General features: G+C 31.4%; 1 long non-coding RNA gene across 1 annotated transcript; it reads left to right on the plus strand.

Moving 5' to 3' along the window:
• Positions 1-14,312: 14,312 nt before the first annotated feature.
• On the plus strand, positions 14,313-15,950 carry LOC122196878 (uncharacterized). Its single transcript, XR_006189260.2, has 2 exons — positions 14,313-15,303; positions 15,621-15,950. It is a non-coding gene; the product is annotated as an uncharacterized LOC122196878 (long non-coding RNA).
• Positions 15,951-25,071: the final 9,121 nt, after the last annotated feature.

Here is a 25,071-nt window from a genome sequence, read left to right on the forward strand (position 1 = left end):
ATATTAAGATAAAAGGTTAATTATTTGTATTATTTGATATGAATTGCCTTGCTACATGAGTTAGATTAGATCAATAGAATATTATATGATAATTTTTCCTTGTTAGAATTGATTTAAATGTTCTTTAATGAGTTCCATAACTTGTCCTCAAGTTATGGAACATGAAAAGTGTTTTCATAAATGTTTTTAATGAACTCCATAACTTGTCCTCAAGTTATGGATTATCAATAGTCTTTTCATAAAACACACATTAAACCCATAAGTTATGGATATGAAGAGCTTTGACAAGTTTCAAAACTTGCCCTCAAGTTTTGGAATTTATAAAGTCTCACTTTTGAAATATTTATTTAAATTCCAAACCTTAGAATTTTAAAAGTTATAATTCAACCCTTATACTTTATAATATTATAAGTTTATTAATATATATATATATATATATATATATATATATATATATATATATACAGAGAGAGAGAGAGGGAGAGAGAGAGAGAATTTTAGTTTCATATATAAACCTTAATTATTGTATGAATGTATGGCTAATTCTGAACCAATCATTTGATATGGATAATTTTGGAATTTGGCTAATTAAATTAATTATTCTATAATATTAAATCCCTATAATTTTGGTAACTAGTTACAATTTGAAGCCTATAATTATAGCGTCCAGGTAACTACACTAAGAACCCTAGAATTTGACCAAATCATTCAAAGACAACACGTCAGGTGTGTATTTCCTACATGCTTATGATATATCCTTATTAGTGTCCTTTCTTTTCCCCTTTTTGATTCGATTCATCTAAACTCTAAAATAGTCGAAACATAACCTTACAGCTCCATTTTTCCTTTTCTTAAATCGTTGATCAAGGGTTTTTCCTCCCATCCCTTCGTGAATCGGGCACTTGATAATCGTAGCTAAGAAACCCTTTGCCTCTTCATTATTCACCTTCACGATGGTTGGCAATAGATCCATGCACAGGTTCAACTCCTTCTTCTTCTTTTTCTCTACGCAGTTCGAAATCAAGAAAAATTTGACAATAACCACTCATCCTCTTATGTCTAAATCACAACCACCCTTCTCTTAAAACCAATCATAACTTATTCTCTCTATTGAAATGAAATTATAGGTCGCTTCTCGAAATTATGATTTTTGGTGGTCGCTTCAGATCAGGATGATTATAAGTGTTGGGGTGTATTTATTGTTCTCATAAAGGGTAGTCATTGGCTTGGTTACATGGGATGCAATTTCATACTTTTCAATTTGGGTGTATTCTTTCTCATGTGGTCTTAACAGGTGGGTTTTCTTTTGGTGTTTATCTTTATTGTAACCAGATTCTTTTAGATGTATTTGCTTTCAATTCATCTACAAGCAGTTATTCTTAGTTACAAAGAAGTGTGCTTAGAGTAAACAGGAGTGGCATCATCCCTTTGTAGGTTCAATTTAGAATATGTTGGTGTGTTTTGGTATAATCTATTTTGCAGCCAAGGGTTTCGATGGATCTAAGTATTATTTTCCGACTCTAATGGAAGATCTAGCATATAATGTTGTCACAAAGTCCAATTAAAGTTCGAGCATCTAACCTAATCTATTCAGTTGCTACTGAACTCTCTCTTAATGCATTCGAATTTTGAAGACCATGATATAAGCAAGTACTAAAAGTTTAGGTTCACGATATAGTGTTTGCTGCCAAAAATTTGGCTGCCAGAATGCTCTATAAATATATCACATGTTTAGTTCTGGTTCAAGTTGTGATGTTGCTGTTTGGAAGAATAACCAAACCTAATTTTTGCCTAAAGTCTTGTTGTTGATCAACTGTGTTTATAGGTGGTGTTGCTGTTATTCTTTTTTTCCCTGTCATTTTGGTATTCTTTTGTTTAGAAATCAAACCTATTTATCTTAAATTTCTTTCCTTTGTTATGTACATTGTATGTGGGATTTATTTAATTTTTAATTTCTTGTTATTCAAAAAAGGCTTTTACCATAAAGAAGGAAAAGACTATTCAGAGAGGAGAACACTGTAATCAATTGGGGAAGAAAAGACAAATTTTATATTTTCCAAAATCTTTAAGAATGTTTTTTGCTGTAAAAGAAGTTAAAATATTCCTCAAGAATATCTATTATTATTTTAGCATGGATTATAATGTATTGATTTTTTAGTTTAATTTTGTTGTTTTTACCAATCAATGCATTATTCTTCTAGAATGTATAGAATGTATTAGACTCTCAAAATAAAAACACACATGTCTAGGACTAACTATGTATTGTTTTTCTCATAAAAGTAGTAGTTCAGAAACATTTATTAATCAATGCATTCTTAAAGAATTAACCTTGATTCTTAAAGAATGAATTGTAATTCTTCAAGAATGGTTTACGATAATGTCATTCTTAACATTCTCGTCAACAAGCATGAAGCTTTAACTAAAAAAGTTGATTCTTAACCATTCTCAAAATAAAAAATGCATATTAACTAGAAAGTCAATTCTTAATCATTTTCAAAACCGATATCTAATATTCTTTAAGAATATTTCTAATAACCGGTGAATTTAAACTTTTTAGGAACTGAACTAGTTTAATTTTCAAAATTGGTTTTTGGGTATTTAAATGTTTGATTTTTTATTAAATGATTTGACTCATTTACCTAAAATTTAGTTAATTTAATTTCTCTCTCTTAATAATATGATATATTTACCCTTATAATTAATAAAGTGTAATTGTACATTAACTACAAGTCCATGTTAATAACATGTAACCTATGATCATATTCTTTCATTTTTTTTCAAATCCAATGGCCAAAATGTGGTTACACGTTCACACAATACTTATGATTCACATTTGATTCAAGCCTATATATATATATATATATATATATATATATATATATATATATATATATATATATATATAAGACTAGTCAGTCTTACCGTTAGTAGGCCTCATTCACGAAGTCAATCTATAAGGGGGGTATAATGTTATTGCCTATAAAATGGTGGTTTAATGGTTGTCCACTTTCACCCACCGCTTCCTTGACTGGTGAATAGTCGTTAGCCGAACGGGTAGGATAGGGCATTAATTATCCCTCATTAAAAGTATAATGATAAATATAAAGTAACTAAACTTTTATTAAATTCTCAATCTTAGTTACATTAGGAAAAATGTGAAAATGGTGCTAATCCATGATATTACACTTTTGCACCTTGTTAAGTTGTTAGTGGAGCATGTGTGGTTAACTGGAACACTAATTTGGAGCTGACAATGTGTGGCAAAGGGTAGCTTGGTGTTAATCATAGATCAATGGAGCGTGTGTGGTTAACAGGCACATTGATTAGGTGATCTGTAACATTGGGTGTACCAAGTTAAGTTGTATGGTTATTCACACCTTGTTTGTGATCCTTGGCATCCCAGTCACAAACTTGAATGACACAATTGATATTTAAACATGCCATTGAAAAGTTCAATGAATCTCAAAGGATTTAGGAATTTCAAATCCAATTAAAACATAATAATCTATTTCGTTTTTCATGGTGGAAATTGGTAAATCGTCATTTACCTACCTTCAAATATTTTACAATTGGATTACGACATCCCTCTTCGTAATGGTAAAATATGGTGTTGGGTCCTAGCCTTAATATTTCGTTTTGGGTGTTATATTAAGGACTTAAATCAACTAACTTGAATTTCTCCCTTTATAGATGTCTAGGTCAGACAACTATGGTCTTCCCGAATCTGTTGGAAAAGGCTTTCCACATGAAGATGATATTCCACAATATCATACTTCACTTCCTCCACCCCCTCCAATTATTATCCCTAACCCACAAGTTCAAAGACTTGAAAATTTCAAGGTCACTCAAGCCCTATTTGCTAGCAAATACCTAGATGGAAGGTATATGTGTGCATATGTCTTGGAGAGAAAGTTACACATTGATAGGCTGGGAATGTTAGGAGTCATTGTGTCGAGGAAGTTGGCTGTTGACTTGGTTCTTCAGTCACTTCCCGAGTCATATAGTCAGTTTGTTAAAGACTACGATATGACAAACCTCGATATGTCCCTCATCGATCTTACACATTTTCTAATGGTTGTTGAATCAGTAATGATTTGGTGCATTGGTAATGCAAATTTGATTGGACGATCTACTTCCCAAACTTCCATGGATATTTACAATGGAAACATTGGAAGTCCAGTAAGATTTCTCGTTCCAAGGGAAAAGGAAAGGCTAAGTATGAGATTGTCCCGTGTACCATTCCTAAAGAGTCCATATGTTTCTATTTCCAAGAGAAGGGGCATTGGTTGCGAAGCTTCCCTAACTACATGAGAGTTCTAAGAGCTGGTAAAGTCAAAAAGTTTGACTCTCCTTCAGGTAAGTCCACTATCTAACTCTATTTAGTTCCTAATGGTAGATTCTTAATACATGATGTAATAAGATTATATTTTGATGTTTTGTAGGATCAAAGAAGCTTAAAGGAAAAGCATGTTGAATCTGATCGCGAAGAGATGGATTTCAATCGCATGGTTCGATGATCAGATTTTTTAGCTGCTTAAGAGTTATGATAGATTGCTTAAAAATTTGTAATAACATAGTTTTCATATGTAATTGCATTGTAAGGAAAAGTTTTTCCGCATTTTATAAATAAATAAAATTTTTGATTTTATCTTATCTTATATCTCCTTACAATGGCATTTGTGGAAAATTTATGTTTGTATTTTTAGCAATATGGATTTGATTCTTTCATTTGTGGTAGTTTCTAAATTTACCAAATAAGGAAAGATTCTCGTCACCCAAGTTTCAGTTGGATAGAAACTCGGAATCATGCAACTTGTATTGTATGATGAATGAGAATCTTCATCTTTGGTAAATTAAGACTAATTCCTTGTTCACATGTATATGTGAATCATGTGAAGGACTAGGGGATCGGGTACACTTGGTTGTGCACTGGTTAGGTCCACCACAAAGAACAATAAGAGTATTCGTCATGATTTACTAAAGTTCAGTAAATATGGTTTCGCTTACAAGTTTAGGTATAATTCTGAATCATTGAAAAAGTTTCAATGTACAGCCGGACGAATAAGAAGAATCAAATTAGGCAGAAAGATAAAAGTTTCTCCAATTTGAAAAGATGGGAGAGTACTTGAGTATCGTGTTTTATGATCATCTTAATGATTATGAAAACCATATCACAATTTGATCATCTAAGGACACCTTAGTGCATTTGTTTGGCTAATAAGAGGAATTAGGAATTGTTGAAATGGTTAAATCAATTAAGATGATTCATACTCCGTTCCAAAATCAAATCTTAGAGTCATACTCCAAGATTATACATTGAGTGACATATCAGCAAATGTAGAGTTAAATGTTTTTCTACTCTTGTGCATTTGAAATCAGTGATTTGTAATGTTTTGTATAAAACAAAGATCAACTAAGACCGATTGTCAAAAGTGTTTGTCTTGATAAGAAATCGCACTAACTCTTGAATACTTGTTTGTGAAGTAATGTTTCTTGATAGAGAGAAACTTATATATCAAGAGGTCAGTGGGAGTCTTAAAGATCTTGAAAATTTTTAAGAACTAATCAAGAGTCAACCTATTGTTAATCACTAGCACACGACTTGAGGTTTGTAACCTATCGTGTTGACATGTTCTCATTTTTGTGCCCATTCCAGTTGATTGACTATGCATGTGAGTTCTATGAGTTCTCAGTTGTCTGCATTACAACCTAGAAGCAATGGTAGGCCTTGGTGCTGCCAAGTGGCATGGAATTAACATTGAACAAGTTTAGTTCATATGAGTTTGGATTTTTCGCTAACCTTGTCTTGCAATTATGGTTTTGACAAATTCACATGGATAGGAACACATACACCATAAAAAATCTAAGTGTCATAAGGTTTCTCTCCGATTCATGAAAATGATTGTGAGAAAATGCTTTCACTAAGTAGATTTTAAATAATTAGCAATTGTGACATTTGCATTCTCAAATTCGATTATGACTACGACATCCCTGTTCATAGTTCGAATTGTGAGAAATGCAAAAAGGTATAAACATTTGAGACTTATTGATGTAAGTTCTAAAATTGGTTAGACACGCATATGAGCTTTCTAATAAAAGGTGTGTGAGCTTAGATAAAGGCTTATGAAGCATCTCATGTCAGAAATCTGAACTTTGGTAAGGAAGTCAATAAAGTATTAATTTCTAAAAGTCTAGCTGCTTTCTGGATTTATGTCACAGCTAGTGGGAGCATAAATGTTATCCAAGTAACAAATAATTGTCATGCTAGTGGGAGCATAATTATTATGGTAAGTGTTGCAAGTTAGCAATGTTAATTATAGAAAACAAAGTTTTCAATTTCCAAAGTTGCAGGGATGAAAAGTTGTTTTGCTATAATTAAGGGAGATGAACTTATACTTCATGTCAATTCTAAAAGTTTAGATTGATATTTTAATCAAATTTAGTCAAGGATATATATATATATATATATATATATATATATATATATATATATATATATATATATGAATATTATTATGTTGAAAAGATTCGACATAAGAAAATTCTATATATGGAAATGTTATAGCAAGAGACTGGTAAAGTATCAGGTCTTTATGTAAGACATTATGAATTGTATCCCATATGCTTCGGGTATAGGATCAATTGCATATACTATAATATCCATGTGTTCTAATTTTCCAAATGCCTAGGGCATTAAGAGGGAAAAAGGAATAGAACCGAGTATGATTAAAGTAGTTAAACAACTGTTAAGGACAATCTAAGGTTCACCAAGGATTGGTCACTTAAGGTAAGTTGGAAGTATAATAATGAATGGACCATATTGACATTATTATGAATAGACAAGATTCTATTAACAATGAGTTGTCATATGGCAAATATGGAAATGTTTCCATATTGGGAGTTGAATATTAAGAATCTATGTGTAGGTTAGAAACTTTTATGAAAGAAGGATGTTCAAAGGAATGTGCTTTGAATATGAGACTTCGGATCTATGGAATTGTCTTATAACAATCTCGAATGGAAAGTTTTGTAATTGACAAAGTCTTTGTAACTTGTGTACTTAATCATTACAAAAGGATCACTGCATATAAGTCTAGAATCTAACACATTTCAGTAAGTGGAAGAACCTGGTATTCTTACACTTACGATAAGGATTTGGAATTGTGAAATGAGTATCATTGGAAATGTTTACAATTGATCTATTTCACAAAGTAAGGACCATAGGTAAACATAGTATGCATGCTTGGAGCATGGGGTAATTATTGTTTTAATTCAAGTATTAGTTAATAAATCGAAACAATACACAATGAATAGTGAGTAATCAATATGGTGATTAAATAAAAGGTGTTTTATTTACACTCACAAGTTTTGGGGCCATATAGGATTGGTATTATTCTTGTGTTTCACTTTGCATGTTTTGACTTCCAAAATAATAAGATTTATTAAAACTTTCCACAGTCGAAAATACGTTCGAAGTAAGTATGAAAGAAGACTGTCATGAATTGGTTTGTAGATTGTCTAAGGCGTTAGGCATAACAACAGTTTGCTACACCATTCATGAGTACTTCTGAAATAAGATTTGAGTATTGGATCAACCCACGCTCACTTGAGTCACTTCATGGAATTTATCACGAGTGAATGTGAGACGATACTATCATATAAGTCTTCAAACCTAGATATATGAGTTGTTGACTATGAATTAGTTGTGCATTGATGATACAAAAACTCATCAGTAACTTGATGTTCTAAAACGTATCATTGTGCATGATTTAATTAGTAGTTACTACAAGCATATAATTTCGAAGTTTATCTGTTCCCTTTTATCCTAAGAGGATTAAAAGTGATATCCTGGGCCCCTTGATGATTCTGTTTTGACTTATGTGTCGAGCCCGATCAGAACTAAATTGATGTGTTCAATTATGTTCTATATCAGACGAATCAGAAATTGGGAAACAAACTGTTAGACAATAAGTATGACATTGTTCCATGTATTTGTCCAGATGATATCTTGAGAACATAGGATTATATGATCCCTTATCTAAAGGATGCGTCACTGACTGGGTCAGAGTTGACAGCGGCTTTTGAAAGCTTATGATTGCTAACTTGGATCCTAGAGTTACATTGGCAGTTATAGTTATTAGACTTATCCAAGTGGGAGACTGTTGGATTTGGTGTCTAAGCCTATAACTATAACTGGGATGTACTTGACCCGATTGTAGCATGATCCTTTTTGGGTTGCCTTCACCAGTGCAATTTGATAGGATAGATTTTGAGAATAAGGTTATTTATGGTTTATTAATATATTACAAGTATAATATATTAATATAAAATCATATTATTTAATTCGTATTGATCAAGAAGTAATTTGGAATTAATTTGTGGTCAAAAGAGACTAATTAAATGTATGGGGATTGATTATGTAAATCAATGATTCTTGTAGTGTGACCAATGATCCATGGTTATTTAGGATGGGCTAAACCAATGAGATAATCCACGGATAGTCAATGGAGGTTAACATATGGAGCCTAAGTATATGAAAGGTCAATAGGGTTTACAGAGTGTAATCCTAGCATTTTTCACACTATAAATAGAGTCCCCTAGAGCCAAAATCAGTTTCCCCATCATTCCAAGAGAGTGATACACGATTTTGAGCTTGCTAACCTATTCTCTCAAGTCTCCTCTTGCATATGGTGTTTGTGAACCAATAGAGACATCACACTTGAGGTGCTAAAGCTTTCAAAGGTCAAGAACTCTACCCTACTCAAGAGATAAACACCCAAACTAAGTTTATATTGTATAGCATCAATTGTATGCTAGCTAGGGAGAATGCTTTGAAAAAATTGAAAATGCATGTATAATTAGAGAAAACATAGATCCAAAGCATTTAGGGTTGCATGTGCAACATAGGAGTTTTATAGTGCTCAAAACCCAACAAAACTCACTAAACTTTGGCTTACAATTTGATTGGTATGGTTTCAGGGACTTCAAAGGATATGGGCAAGGCGAAGGCTTGATCGTGCACATCCTATAGATTTTATGAAACTTGATTTTGGGATACTCTGATTTATGATTTTGACATTTGGGAGCTATATTTTGTAAACATTTATGGTTTGTGGTTTGGTTTTGAAAATGAAAAATTTACCTTGATTTTTGGGACATTACAAGTTGGTATCAAAGCCCTGGTATGAGCGAATTGGATGAGCATTCGTGTGAATCCAGACTCAAACTAAGGATCTATAAAAGTTTTCAAAAGCTTTTTTTAAATTGTTTCCAAAATGGTTTTCAAGGGTAACAAAAGAAGGATGAGAGGTGTATAATCAGCTGGAGCAAGAAAGTATACCCCACGATACCCACATTGTTATTTACTTATGATGATTATGATAGAGCTGCATGTTGGTTGATAGGCTAAGTATCTTCAAGAATTATATGATAGAATTGTCTGATGTATGCCTGGTAGCCTAGGAGAACTTCTTGTGTGATGTATTAAATTGACATCATTACTGTAGTTTGTTAGTGTGTGCATCATAGTTGTACATAACTAAGATTTTATATCCTGAGAATGTTTGATTTAGCCTTATTTCCTATTACTTGTATGGTTGTGGGCTTAGGGTGGAATCAAGTATTTGACTTTCTATGGAATCCAATGTTATGTATGATTAGCATGCAAGAGCAGCAGTAGGTTTGGTAGAAGTTTCATGAGTGAGTGTGGGTGTAGCAGGCCAGTTGAGGGATGATTAGCCACTCTCGAGATAGTGAGAATAGGATGTATGAATATACTAGTTGCTAGGTTTGTTTTCGGGTAGTTTGTGATGATCCATTGAGACAAATACGGTTAGGTGTGGAAGGTAGTATATGCCTGTACTACTAAAAGCACGGGACCCGTACGCGTAGCAAAGAAGTCACAAACCCCAAATGGTATAGTCTCTGTGATAGTTGTAATAGTATAAATTCTAGAATTTCTGATATATTTTGGTTCATTTTCAGTTTGGTGTTCATGAAAGGATCTAGTTCAAAAGTTGGTGGCCCAAAGAGGCCATGATTGAAAAATGATGATATCCATGAGTTGATCGCTACTAAGGTGGTTGCTACTGTCCGAGGTGCATCCCCGAGGTCTTTGGGTCTATCAAGATCGCGATGATTGAGTTGTTCGATGAGCGGTACGTCATTGTGTCTGAGGTTGTTGCTGCTGCAGCTATCACAACTGTTGCTTCTGCAGGGGTTCAGGGGAGAGGATCATCCCAGTATCGGGACTTCAGCAACATGAATCCCCCTGAGTTCGAAGGTTTCAGGGACCCGATTATGGGTATGAGATGGATTTCAGATGTGGAGGGCTATTTCTTTACATGTTCCTGTTCAGAGGACTGGAAGGTCAGGTGCGCCTTGATCCTTCTTCGACTGGGCACGAAGGACTGGTGGAACCTATTTACTAGTTCCTATACTCCTAAATAGAGGGATACTGTTACTTGGGGACAGTTCTATGAGATGTTTCACACTATGTATGTTCCCCTGGTGGAGAGGGAGATGTTAGCTCAAGAGTATATGTTTTGAGGTAGACGAAGAAGTCGGTGACGGAGATCACCAAGATGTTTACAAAGAGGGCTTTTTTGCCCAGAGTATGCTACTATGGAGTAGGCCCCAATGACGCGATACTTAAGCATGCTCAAGACTAGTATCTGACAGTTTGTGTCTACCTAATGTTAAAAAACACCCTCTATGGGCTTCAGGTTGTCGCGGGGAGGCGGGAGATTAAGATTGAGACCCAGAGGACAGAGGAGAGGCAGGCTCTGGTCTAGACACGCTCTACAACAAAGCGGTCTTGCTTTATGCTGAAGGCCAAGATACCTAGGGAGTCCGGATAAACTGAAGGCCTTAGAGGCGGTCCAGTTAGACCTAAGACCCGGAGAGCGGTACGGAGAGACTGTAGGCCTTGTGAAGCTGTCCAGTCAAGCTGAAGGCTCATATATGCATGATGTTATCTATATGTTTGTGTGTGGTACTTTAGAGGAACTCAGTAATCATTGGCTTACAGTTTGATTGTTATGGTTTCAGGTACTTCAGAGGATAGGGGAAAAGAGAAGGCTTGATCGTGCACATCCTTTGGATTTTATGAGACTTGATTTAAGGATACTCTGATTTTTGATTTTGACATTAGGGAACTATGTTTTGTAAACATTTATGGTTTGTGGTTTGGTTTTGAAAATGAGAATTTTACCTTCATATTTGAGACGATATATATATATATATATATATATATATATATATATATATATATATGTATGTATGTATGTATGTATGTATGTATGTATATATATATATATAGAGAGAGAGAGAGAGTTAGGTTCAAATGTTTTCAATAAGTATTGTGTGCACATATGGACCAATCAGAATTTAGCGCAAATTAAATTTTTAAATAAATCAATGACGGTAAATTAGTAATATTGCATGTATATTAAATAAATTCCAAAATTAAAATCAAATCAAATCCCTATAAAATTGCAATCAATTTCTAAACCATACAAAAACCACCATAACAAAAAAGTAATTGACGTGTTCTTTCCCACAGCAGCTGCCAAACACCAAATCACAACCACCAACGTCTATTTCTTCATCGGAGACAACCGCATCTCCCTGTAATATTGACCATTATCTCCAACAACCCCTGCACCCCAGTGCCACTGTCATATCTTCGTGCAATACCAACCATTATCTTCTTTATTTACCATGAGCACCTCCTAATTCGACCAAAACAAACGCTTTGTCTATATCAAGGTTCTTATTCTTTTTTTTTCTATCTTAAATTCCTTAACTTCTTTTGCCCTACATCCATTCTTTCATAACTCACAATCACATTCTTCACCATTACTGTCGATTTTACTGGTTTTGTTGGCCATAAAATCTCAACGGTTGTTGCTACAGGTTGTTCTTATTTATTTGTAAGTAATTGTTAAAATTTTGAAGTTTTTGAAACTTTTAAAGTTTCGTTTGTTTAGTAATGTCAGGTCAACATGTCTATCGTCCTTAGCACATGGCTTTAAAACAAGAATATATATTTATTAAAAGTAATGCAATATATGTCATAAAGAAATTCATCATAAGGGTATGTATAGTCCATCAAAATGAAACTCAATCATAAAGTTGGACCATTAATTGAATATATCTTAGTTAAAACTTAAATCGTCAAATTTCCAACTATATTATTTGATATTGATCAGATAAATGACTCAAAGTGCTTAATACGTGTTTATGATTCTTTTAAACACATTGCATTTGAAAACATCCCTTCTTCGGTGGCTTTTTAATTAATTTGTTGCTATTAATTAGAATTTTGGCTTTTGTCTATAATTTGTGTGGTGGTTTGTTATTAAGAATTATGAATTTCATTTTTCGCAGTGAAGGAATCAAAAATATGCCTCATTTTATATGTGTAAGTTTATGATAGATTGATGTCTACCAGGTGTTTGTTAAAATGTTAAAATGTTTATGAACTTCATTATTTGTATGTGTCTAGTTTCAGGACTACTCAGAAGGAGGCAAGGTTTCTTGGAACAACAATGGTGGATGAAAATTAAAAGATAATTTCAAGACAATTAAGATTCACTATACCAATATGTCAAAATATAATAGGAGGTACAGGCTACAAAAGCATAACACAAGAATGAGTCTTGCTGTATGGTTTGGTTTTGCTGGGGCTCCTTTGTGATTCTTGTTGTCCAAAATGGTTTTCAAGGTGGTTGACCTTTTTACCACTTGTGTTTTTTTTTGTGTTGCTGGTTCTTTGGCTTGTGTGCAATTGTTTGTTGCTGCTTAGTGGTAGTGTGGTTGGTTTTTCCTGGAGTTGTGGTATTGTTTTTGCTGTTGGTTCCTTTTACGCTTTATGTTTGTATTGAGCTTCTCTTTTGTTGGTGGTTTTTCTTTTACACAAAAGCATTTGATAATGCACATAATTTGTTCGATAGAATGCATAAGAGATGTTTCAAGCCAAATTCCCGGTAATTTACTAATTCTTAGTATGATACCATTAGTGTTTGTTTTTTACTTTTTCTCTATTGAAATGTATAAAAAAACCCAATTGGTGTTGTTTTTTAGAAGAAATTAGTCTATTATGATGTGAAAGTTGAGTATGAGGTGTGAATGGATTTGTGTGTATTCTGTCAGAATTTATTTATATAAATCTATTTTTTAGAATGTTTGTATTCTAGTAGAATGTATGTTATGTATTCTGCCAAAATTTATAAAACAAATCTTATCAACAATATTATTTTATAATGGATTAGTGTTATGTTAGATTTAATGGTTTTTTTCTTTCTAGGTTTTGAAGAGTTTGTCATTCATGTGGAAAAGAAAGAAAATATGGAGAACAAGAGTGTCTTATAGTAGAATGTATTCTGCCAAAATGTATAAAATGAATCTTAGCAATATTATTCTTTCAGAATGAATTAGTGTTTTTTGCTGGATTTTGATGTTTTTATTGCATTTGTGATAGGAATGACTTGAAGACCTTATATGAATGATGTGAAGAATGAATCAAAGATTGATCATACTCACAATTTAAGAATGTTGTTGTTTTTTAAGAATTACAGTTGTTATTCTTTCAGAATATTGTTATTATTCAAGAATGCTCTTTTTGTATCACAATCATAGAATATAATTATTTGATATATTATTAGTTCAAAAATCGATGTTGTATATTGTTTCATAATGTATTTATTCATGTTTTCTTCTTATTTATGTATTCTTAAAGGATGTCATAAATTGTTATTCTAACATAATGTCATTCTAACATAATTTAATTCTAATAGAATCGCATTCTGACACAATAAAATAAGTTATAATCGGATATGATTACAAATTAAATTAGAATTGAAATTAAATTAATTTATAAAAAAATCAGAATTATCCCTTCAAATTCGAAAATTTCCTTTTTTAAATATAGTTAATTGTCTAAAATACCCTTTTAATTAAATTTGAGTGATATTATGATACATGATATTCCATTGTAATATCATAGACCCTAAAAATCATAGTCATTCATTATTTTCATCTATTGGTTTAGAATTCTCCTTACATGCACACAATAGTTACTTAAAACAAAATAACCTAACCATATATATATATACATATATATATATATATATATATGTGTGTGTGTGTGTGTGTGTGTGTGTGTGTGTTAAAATGTTTCTAACAACTATTGTGTGTACATAAGAACCAATTAGAAATTAGGAATAATTAAATTATTTATTGAATAATAAAAGGGTATAATAATAATCTTGACTACATTTAATTATGATAAAAATAACTTCCTTATTTACTCTCCTGTATTCATGGTAAGGAAATTACTCCTAAAAACCTAGTTGTGTGGTCGTCGTACAAATACATACAGAAACCTCATAAAGAAGTTGATCTTCTTCTTCCTCACAAAGAAAACGATTCTTCTCTGCGTGTGTGTCACTAGCAACAACAAGAAAATCGAGTTCGTGTTCTGTTTTTTTTCTTGAATCGAAGTGCTGAAAAGAATTACCAAGAAAAGGGCTATCTTTCTTCTCTGCGTTTCAGGTTTTTCCTCCACCTCCAATGTCTCCCTCTTCCACCTCCAACGCCACCCTCTTCCACCTCTAGTGTTTTGAACTCGAATTCGGATGATTTCAAAAACCCTAAAGAAACAACTCTAACCATCTCTTCTGTATTGTGATTCTCTATATTTTTTTTACCCCTTTCTGATTTGCGAGTTCAAATTTCAAAGAGACAAAGACATTGGTGGTGACCCTTCTGCCCATGACATCGCCACTCTTTTAGCAGGTATAAAATACAACCTATCCTTCTTCCCTGAGTTCCAATTAATGGTCCATTTGTGAACCTTAGTATCAGCGATGCTTTTGTTTGGCATCTCTAATATGGTGAGTAGATGTTTATTTTTTAGGACCTTTTTTCTATCTTGATGCATCTTCAAGATTAATATTGGTCAATATTTCATAATTTTTTTATTATTCTTGGCTCCACCTAATGCAATTTTAGTTTTATCTGTCAATTTCTTTTAATATTCATCTTTTTTTGCATGATTTCTACTTGTAACCCTCTTATGTATTTCTTATTTCTGGTACCTTGTGTTGAATGTCTGGTGAGGATTCAATAAAGAAAAGAAAACAGTACATCCTTACGTCACCCCCCTTATATGACAAACTCTCATCTTTCACTTCCCCTAATGCTTTGTCGCTTTTCTCAACACCACACCACTAGATTTTTACTTCAGGAAATAACGTTCATAATGATGCCATCGTAACCCCTATGGAAACATAAATTAAGGTAATACTTTTTTCCTCTTTTTCTTATTCTCAGTTTATGATCAGCATGCTTGAAATAGTACTGTGGTGAAATTCGTTTCTGAAATTGAATTCATGTTTCTAACATTGAAATATTCCTGGAAGGTAGTTGTGGTTTTCATTTGTTTATTTTTTCATCTACATATTATAAAAGGCAAAATTGCAAAATTACATGATATTGTGGTAAGGAAATTTGTTTGACATTACTTAGGACTTCCGTTATGATGCTTCATCTTTTTTTTACTTATGTTCATGTTTGAAAAAGTAAGCAAGCGATTCTTATAGTTGTTGTTTATGTAGTTTTGATTATCAGAGCCTTATTGGGGAATGCTTATCAGGTGGCCAAAATTTTGTTTGAACTCATGTCATCAAGTCAGATATGGCAGAAGAAGTTCCCGCTATGTCTATTTCATTGAAACAGAGAGATATCGAGGCAAAACAAGGTATACATGCACCTTAATCAAGTGTATACCAATTTAATTATGATCTTAGGGGCTGTTTGGCAAGATCTGGATTTTTAAGGTTTAAATTTCTAAGAGGGTCTGAATTTTTAAGATCTGAATTTTTAAATGTTGTTTGGTTGGAACCTCTGAATTGTTGTGTTGAATGATAAAAATGACCATTTTACCATTTATATCATTTCTTTCAATTACAACATCATACCTTTGAAAAAATTAGATTTCCTCAAACTAGGATGCTACAAATGAACATCATACATGTGAAATATATTTTTTCATCAAAGTAGGATGCTAAATACAAACATTACACCCATGTAAACAATGTACCCATCAATGATTCAATCACATCCTGTGTGTTTATACATAACTTTCATATTAACAGCAAAATGATGGATGGATATCAACACTGAAGTTACCTAATATCAATAAAGCCGTCATTTTAGTCTTCCCAAAGCTCTGGCAACGGATATCTGCCATTAGCCTTGCAATCTTCTCATCTTCTTCATCCACCATTTATGTTAATTAAGTTCTTCATACATACCTTGAAATCATCTCTATAAAAATGATTGATTACAGATGCTTAAAACAGTTGGAAGGACGTAAGTACACATTCAAACTATAAATCAATAACCAACTTGGAAGCTTACCTGCGATCGTGAGAACCCAGTGCTACAAATTGATTAAAAAAGGAGGAAGTGTGATTTGGGGTGGGTGCCGATTGGATTCTGGGAACAGGAAAGAACTAAACGCAAAAAGGGGAGGCATCAATTTCGTACCTGAACAATAGAGGAGATCAGAAGACGCATGGTGGAGACTAGCATTGTCGAGGGTGGCGCTGTCGGAGCTAGGCGTCGGAGGTCTGACCTTGGTGGTGTGAGTCGACTGATATTAGAACGTGGGGTCGACAATGTGAGGCGGTGATGTCGACGATGGGGGCGGCGATGCAGTCTGGGGTCGACGATGCGAGGAGGTGTTGGAGGGTAGCGACGGCCGGAAAAGGGGTTGTGACTGGCGTCGGAAGTAGAGACGATTGTGGGAGGCGAGGAAGAGATGAACGAGTGTCGCGGGGCACGAGGATAAGTGCGTCTTTTTTTAGATGCCCTTTTAGATCTTACCAAATCAGATGCATTTTTAATTTTCAAATCGTTTTTTAAGAGCTAAACAAACAATCTGAATCTTTAAGATTCAGACATAGCCTCTTTTAAGAGGCATTAAATGGTAAACCAACAACTCCTTAGAGGCTTAGACACCTTAATCCAACAATTACATTCATATAATAAACCCTGGTACTAATTTTCCAAAAGAAAATTATTTTAAAGGTTCTATATAAAAATCTAGTTTTTATATAAGTTGACCCAGTTCAATTTTAAATTTAATAACTAGTATTTAGTTTGAGTTTGAACGCTTTAGAACTTTTTATATCTTTAGTAAAACTTCCTTTTTTGCTTATATATTTGAATTTTTTATAAGTTACAAAAAGCAACATTTAAAACCTATAATTGAGGATTTTAAAATTTGCCGTTATTAACGTTTTTATAAAATCTGTTTTTATTTTAACACAATAACTAGTTATATATTACGCTTATATTTTAAATTTTGAAATCCAAACTCTATGTGATGTTTATTTTGTTCAAAAGTAGTTTGAGTTTGTGAAAAGCTAATTTTATCAATCACACAAAATATTTCCAAAGATAAAAAATGCATGCATGCATAAACCAACAATCTAATAACATTTTTGTAAACCAACACAAAAATGTCAAGTCTATTCTTAAAGGGACAATAAGGGACCAAAATCTTTTAGTGATGTTATTGTTGAAGCTCTCACTTGAGAAGACATCTAATGCTTGCAAAAAAGTTGAAAACTTCTTGAAAGGAAATATTTCAGGAAGATGTAACACTTTCAGAAAAGGTTGCATTAGGACCAACAACCTTTGTGGAATTTACCAACATCACACTTTCAACAACATTTTTTAGAAAGGTTACACTTGTCCCTGCACACTAAAAGGTTGGGAAAATCCCTTTTTGACCTTTAAAAATGGCTCCATCTTCATTTTCGTTATGTTTTTATACAAAGTAAATTATTTCTAAAACTAATCTATTTCTCATAAAAATAAACAAAGAAACTAACTATTTATTTATTACATAACATATGAATAAATAAATTATTACAACCATTTTTAACAAATCAACAAACATAACAACACAATGGTCCATGGCTAATTTATTTACATCATACATATAAGTATATACATAAAAACAACCTTTGTTTTTTAAGACAACTTTAAATAAAAAATATGCATGGAAACTTTTGTCACATAAAATAACAATGATAAAGTTGTCATAGAAAATATATATGAACTCATTTTCTTACAAAAACAAGTTATCCATATTTTCCAAAACTAAGATTTCCAAAAATCATAAAATCTAGCCAAACTTGCAAGGATAGATCTAATACCAATTTTTGGATTTTTATTCAAAATTTGTTTCAAAAACACAAGATTTAGCAACGGGAGACTTTGATATTTTGAACAACATAAAAGTAGTTTATAATCAATCATGGATCTTCTTGCAAAGTTTGGAAAGAAAAACAACAACCAAATAGGAAGAAGAAGAAGACAACATTTGTAGACTTTGAATCCTCAAGGGGAGGTTAGGAAGTTGTTGAAGAAGTTATGAACCTTTGAGACACCAATAATTGATCAACTTGACTTGAAGATGCTAGTCTTTCTAAGAAAACTCTTAAGCTTAAAGATAAAACCAAGTTTTATCTTCAAGAGACCGAAATGTGCAAGTAACTAAACTCTTCAAGCTTTGTAAGAGAATGAGAGAGAGAGAGAGAGAGAGAGAGAGAAAGAGTAGATTTTCGACAATTGCATCCAAGAGTGAAGAACGAAATGCAAGTCCCATGTCTTTATGAATAAAGTGAAGATATTAACCATTAAGTCTAAGCACTTTAAGCAAACATTATTATTATGTCCATGCGTGCACTCTAACCTTCAAACAAATGAAAAAGCCATTCTCCCTGTCCATAGACTAGCTACGTTTTTTAGGAAGAAAAGATAGTCAACATTTTTACAAATCTTACAACTACTTTATAAATTATAAACTTTAACCTTTTGGCAAAAGACAAAATGATTTATCTAGTCCAAAATGTTGTGCATGACATGTTAATTCATACCATATGAAATAATGTGTTACTTGTCGTTGAAAAATTATTATTTCCTTGATTTAATGTTTTCCAATTAATTCTAAGAGTTTATTGAATATTTATTAAAATCAGTTTTTAGTAAATAATCAATTGTATCAAGTTGTTAGTGTGACCCTTATGATCATATGTTAATTAGCAATATCATTTTAATATGAATATTGAGCATACAAGATCTTTTAGTTAATCAGTTGCTCAAATGATTCGTCAGGTAAGGTGATTCTTCTTGATGATCGTTGAATTAGGATTTGTGAGAATCGGTTAGACGGGTTATGTACGAGTAGACAATCTTATAAATATATATGTTCTTTTAATTATCTATATTGTCTGGTAACGGTTGTTTGGCATGATTATTATATATGGTTATTTATCATTAAAATATTATAGGGTTGAAAACGTTATATGTCTCACCAAGTTTTCCAACATGACTCACTCAGTTTATATGCATCACATGTAGCAGTACTAAGGTCGTTAGAAAGTGAATAGGATGTCAAAAGTGAAATAAGAGACAAGCTTGCAATAGTATTCATGATCATATGTCTTTACGATGTAGCATATGTTGGATATTAATTATGACATTCGTAGTATTTTGATATTTTGAAACAATCTTGTTATCTCAAAAATATTTTATTTAACTGAGATTTTTTGCAACAAAGACACCTGATATTTTAAAGTGTAAAGAAAAATTTTTAACTGGTTATGAAAATAGGAGATGTCACATAATGTATCAATGGTAAACTTATATTTAAGAAGTTTCTTACTGCTTGTTAATACTGATATGAAAAGCACACAAAACGAGTATAGGTTTTGAGAAGAAAGATAATAAATGTGATTAATTTTAGGATCCTTTCATAACCATATTTTTACCCTTCCCTTTGACCTTATGTTTGTCGGTAACAAATTTGTGAGGAAATGAGTTTGTGTGTGTGCCCCCATATTAGGTGTCCGCATAGGTGCATGATATAAGAATAAGCCAATAAAATGATCATCAAGTGAACAATCAGATCCATGCGATATCTTCCTAAAAGAGCTACTTGGGGAAACTTGTTTAAGCATCAAAGGGTGACAACGAAAACTAGATTGTGGAGTCTTGGTTCTGTTTTTTCCTATTGTTAAACCGGAAAGAACCAGTGGAGCGGGTTGGACCTTTCCACGAGGCATGTGATCAGATTAGGGGCAGTGTGGTATATCCAATTTATGTCAAAAGGGTTTTTGACCTTTAATGGAAATTTGGTCAACTTGCTTTTCTTTTATATAAACTAGAAAGATTAGCCCTGCTACGCGGGGGCCAGAAGCTTTCAATATTGTTTCCGAATCGATAAATATGACAGACGTAGAAAGTGCAAGGATGAAAAGTCCGGACTTTGCCTCGAACCTCTTTTTTCATGTTTTTATGAAAAAATGTAAAAGTTTTGACTGCAAGGATCAGAAATTTCAAAACGATTAAAGAATTAAAGGGGTAGGAATTAGCAAATTTTTAAAAAGATATCAAAATTGTCAAACCGTTAAAGTTTTGTGGTCAAACTTTAAATATTAAAAGGTTCCTAAAAAGTGTAAAAATATTGATTGCAAGGACCAAAAATATCAAAATAGATAAAGAATGAGGAGCAAAGTGCAGGAACCATTTCTGCCAAAAAATATTCAGTTTACTATTCCTAAGTTTCATATCTTTAATATATATATATATATATATATATATATATATATATATATATATATATATATATATATATATATATATATTAAAACGATTGTAAAATATGAAGCCTAATTAAAAGATTTTAAAATACGTTTAAAAAAATAATTTGGACACAGAGATATTTTTAAACTTATTTTTCCTACCCATCATTCTATCACCTTTAGATAATGATAAATGTAATAAAACTTTATTAATTTTAATAAATATGACAATTATCATAATACTAAATGTGTACGAAGATGATAGAAGAAAAAAATATGAGGATATTTAATTTTTCTATTTAAATTTAAGGCCCGATAAATATAATATTTTAAAGTTTTACATGGATATATACAAAATTATCTTGATAAATTAATATCTCAATATAATGCTAAAAAAAATTTAATATTTATTTACAGGTGTTAAATATCCTTTGTTAATAATGTCTTAAGGATACTCTTTTTAAAATATTTTAGATTTATTGATATTTTTTACTATCTTTTTGTAAAAAAAATTATATATTCTTTCATTAAGGTATCACTTGATGTATGGTGTGACTTGTGAGAAGAGAAATGTCTAAATGGAAAAATAATGTAAGGTTAGACATGAAAATTTTGATTTTTTTCGAATACATAACCAAATGGTATGAATAAATAAAACAGTAATAGCGGATATAATTATGTAAACAGTCTAGGGTGGTATCAATTATGGAAACAGTATTTCATATGTAGGCTCAGTTTCATTTATGAATATAGTCTTTTTACCTTTGGATTGATGTCTCACATTTCATCATAAAACATCAATGGACCGGTTTAACGAAACCAGTTTGTCATCTTCTCCATCAAACTTGTTTTACTGCAAACAATTGTAGGAAGATGGAACTTTTGTTGTGTTTGTTAAATTATGTTAATGGACATTACCCAAGGCTCGGGTATCTTTGGTAATTAGGAGGCAAGCAAGGACGGAGAGGCAATATAATATCCGTATGGCATGTAGCGGCCAGGCAGCCACCAATACCGACTGACGTACGTGACTTGACTTGACTCTTCCTCAACTGGTTTGATCTGACCTCTCACTCCTTCACTGGATTCACCTCTCACACTTCCCATCCTTTTAACATTTACTTCCTTACAACAACTATTAATGAAAACTCACGTGTCAGGATTTTCAATTTTGATTTATTTATTAACAAACAATTCCATAATTTTTTTCTTTTTTATCAAAGTGCATTTTATTACTTAGACATTTTTACTGGAAGGTAATATAATATTTTTTAAATATTGTATAATTTGTATTTTTAATCATGTTTAATATTTTGGTTTATATTTAGAATTCCACAATAGATATAAACAAATAGTGGCCCATCAATAATTCAATATATCCGAGTTTGTCACGTCTATTGAAAATAGATATAAACCCGTTAAGTAACCAATCTGACATATCCATCTTGTTATCTCAATTACAACTTACAACCCAGTTTTAGAATGAGTTTTATTGGTATTGTCGGGGTTAGTTGACAGGTGATTTTTCTCTTATTTATTTTTTTAAACATATATTTCGTATGTAGTTTTTCAGTTTATAATGTCATATACTCATATTTTATTTGAATACATTTTAAAGTTAAGCATAATAATTTTTTAAATGAAAAGAAGATTCTTTGATGCAAGGTGTCCTATTGTTATATATATATATATATATATATATATATATATATATATATATATATATATATATATATATATATATATATATATATATATATATATATATATATATATATATATATATATATATATATATTAGACTAATTTGGAATATAACATAATAAAAAATGAACAGTTTAGGTTTATGGACGAGACGAGACGAACAGTTGGTTAAAAGGATATAAAATGGAGGAAAGCAAATAGTGAAGGAAAAAATGTTATATATAAGTAAGGAAATTTTTTATATATGGCAATAACTCTTCAATTTAATTTTTAAATATAATATTTATTATTTATAAACTGTTAAGATTATTGTATTTCCCAAATCCTTATTTTTAATATTTTCATATTTTATAATAATTTAAAATTCTTATTCTTTTATAACAACTATTATATTTCTCTTATATATTTATTTTAAAATATCATTTGTATTATTTATAAATTTCAAAATATCATATTTATCCGTCTAATGATTCTAATCAAATCCATTCATAAGTTTCAAAATATAATATTTATCCAAATAATTATTTTAATCAAAATTAGTAAGTTAAAAAAATACAAAATTAAATAGTTAATTCCTATTGAAACAATTTTGCACTTTCGTCAAACTATTTTCATCATTGAATACTGAAAGAAGTCAAGTTCAAAATCTTTCTTTATTCTCAATGTTACACCACATGGTAATTGAACCAAATTTTTTTAATTCTATGTGCAGAAAATGCTTTTATTCTAACAAATTTGAATATAATTAAACATTGTTATGAACATTTTATGTAGAAATAATATGTTTTTTTTTTCTCGAACCCACTTCTTTTAATAAAACAACCAAACCAAAGTGTGTGTATTCATTAATAAAGAAAACAATACAAAACGCATTCAAGTATTCAACTGATATTGTATTTCGAAGATTAATAGATTAACCAATGCGTATGTATTCATTAATAAGGAAAACCATACAATAAAACATCCAACATACATTTGTATTTCACGACCTTTTCTCATGGACCCCGACACTCCTAAGCTACTACGAGATTTTGTATTCTTTACAAGTGTCCTAGAGTAAATAAAAATATTATTATCATTGTATTATTTACAAGTGTCCTAGAGTAAATAAAAATATTATTATCATTGTATACGTATTGATATCTATTTATGAAATAAAACAAAGTAAATTGAAATTGGTTAACCTTTTAGAGGTGAATATTTCATTTGGGTCAAAACCTTGAGACGAAGGATTATTGCATGAATTTTCACGAGTCCATACTCACCATATCACACATATTTGTGCCCTTCATTATACTTACCTTCATATCACACATAAAAATATTATTATCATTGTATTTTTTTTTTTGGTCATAGCTTCTATAAACTTCATATTCACTCAAGCTATACATGTAAAAAAAATTGTTGAGACATACATGTATCGTCCAAGTTTAAAATAAATATACATATGTAATTGAAATATAATATAACATACTTACCTTAGAGATGTTATTGAGACGATTCTTAGCAACATGAATCAATACATCGTTCCATTTTTCACCAACATTGTTTTCTTATCAAATAGTTTCGTAATCTTTTCTCTAATTACAACAAGGAGATCAAGCACATGATGATAATGCAATGCATATGACCAAAAAGCATTGTTGTAAAAATCTCAATTAGGTCTCGATTAATCTCAGATTAATCCCTAGGCTCTACTCGACCGATTAGAGAGCGCCTAGCGATTAATCCATGCATACACAATGATTGAAACAGTAGAACTCAATGAAATTTTAACACTTTGAAGAATTTATATCTTAATAAAAACTATTTGAGGTATGATTAGTGTCGTATTTATCATATTAATCTATTTTGTTATGATATTAGTGGCATTTGCGAACTTTTATATGATATTAGTCATATATAATTTTTTAAAATCTAACAAATTAGCAATTAATAGTCCCCGATTAATCTCCGCCTAGCCGATTAATCCCTTAACCTCAGTCCACCTACTAGCTAACATCGAACGATTTTTACAACCTTGCCAAAAAGTAAAATGTTTTTGAAATATTATTAGTGTTGCAATCACATTTGGAAGATGTATCAAACTTGCTTCTATTCCATGGTTTTTATGGTTGATACATCTTCACTTATATCCATAAGTCCATTAATAACATGACATGCTCATTATGATGGTAGGTTTTTCAGCACCTCATGGTTTCTTGTTGAAAAATTCTATTGCAAAATTGTTTCTTGAAGTTGCTATATAAGTGACGTATACATTCTTTATGCTTAATATTAGGATAAACATGCATCATGGCTATTCTAATCCTTGTCGCATAGATAACAAGACCATTTAGCGTCTCAGTTGTTTTTTTTAAGTGACTTAAGAAACCATGTTCATGATTGTGTATTCTCTGATTCAAACACACAGTAAAGATAAAATTGTTATTGTTAATACCAGTTGTGACTAGCTACTAGTAAACAATTGAACTTTTCTTTTAAATGATAAGCATCAAGACCCATTTAAGGACGACAACCAAGAAGAAACCCACTAGAACAAGTTGCTAGAGAAATAACAAAACAAAAGAAAACTTTTTGAGACGTTTCTTGTCGCCAACTATATCAAAGTCATTTTCGACAACATTGGTTATTAGTAGTTTTCTCTAAAACTTACCATACATACGTGCTCTTTTCCCACCAAAGACTTTTAGATATGGTACAT

Source organism: Lactuca sativa, chromosome 1, assembly GCF_002870075.4.
Source record: "Lactuca sativa cultivar Salinas chromosome 1, Lsat_Salinas_v11, whole genome shotgun sequence".
NCBI lineage: Eukaryota > Viridiplantae > Streptophyta > Magnoliopsida > Asterales > Asteraceae > Lactuca > Lactuca sativa.